Genomic DNA, 856 nt, shown 5'->3' with positions numbered 1-856 from the left:
CTTCCATTCACAGCTGCTGCTGACCATTGTTGGGAGTTGGACTACAGACTGTAAGTCATCAACAAATTTCTTTACCATATAGAGACTACCCATAAGTTCTGTGACTCTAGAGAACCCTGACTAATACACCTGCCTTCAGCAGAATGGACAAAGTGGCAGGGCAAGTGGATGGCAGCGCTTACAGCCACTCAGTGGAGAGAGAACAGACGGAGGCTGCAGCAATGGAAACCACCCATTTTCTCTGCTGATGGAGAGTAATAAGTTTGGGTCTTGAAGATGATCTCTGGGAGCATCAGGGGCTGATCAACATGGAAAGCCAGACCACTGGGAAAGTTAGGGAGCCACTATGACAAACAGAAAGGGAAGAGATGGTGCTGAATTGAGGCAAGTAACAGGAACAGGATGGAGACACGCGTGGTCCTGCAAGGTAAGATGGAGATGAGAGATGCATATGGGACATGGGAAAGACGGAAGAGTGCCTGACTAATAAGCCTGCAGGAAAAAGTGTGTACTCTTTCTCTCCATCCTGTGTATGTATGTGTGTGTATATGTGTGTGTATGTGAGTATGCATATGTGTATGTATGTGTTTGTGTGTGTATATGTGTGTATATGTGTATGTGTGTATATGTGTGTTTGTGTGTGTTTGTGTATGTGTATGTATATGTGTATGGGTGTGTATGGGTGTGTATGTGTATATGTGTATTGCATGTGTGTATGTGTGTGTATATGTATATGTGTATATGTGTGTGTTTGTGTATGTGTATGTATATGTGTATGGGTGTGTATTGGTGTGTATGTGTATATGTGTATTGCATGTGTGTATGTGTGTATATGTATATGTGTATATGTGTGTGT

The 856-nt window shown here is 42.6% G+C and overlaps 1 protein-coding gene across 1 annotated transcript in view; it reads right to left on the bottom strand.

Annotated features, from left to right (window-relative positions):
* The window catches only part of Maml2 (mastermind like transcriptional coactivator 2), a 323,159-nt gene that overhangs the window by 194,573 nt on the left and 127,730 nt on the right, over positions 1 to 856 (bottom strand). The gene's annotated exons all lie outside the window — the stretch shown is intronic.

Source organism: Mastomys coucha, unplaced genomic scaffold (assembly GCF_008632895.1).
Source record: "Mastomys coucha isolate ucsf_1 unplaced genomic scaffold, UCSF_Mcou_1 pScaffold23, whole genome shotgun sequence".
NCBI classification, from domain to species: Eukaryota; Metazoa; Chordata; class Mammalia; order Rodentia; family Muridae; genus Mastomys; species Mastomys coucha.
Note: the sequence above shows the minus strand (reverse complement) of the source record. Positions and strands in the feature narration are given on the sequence as shown.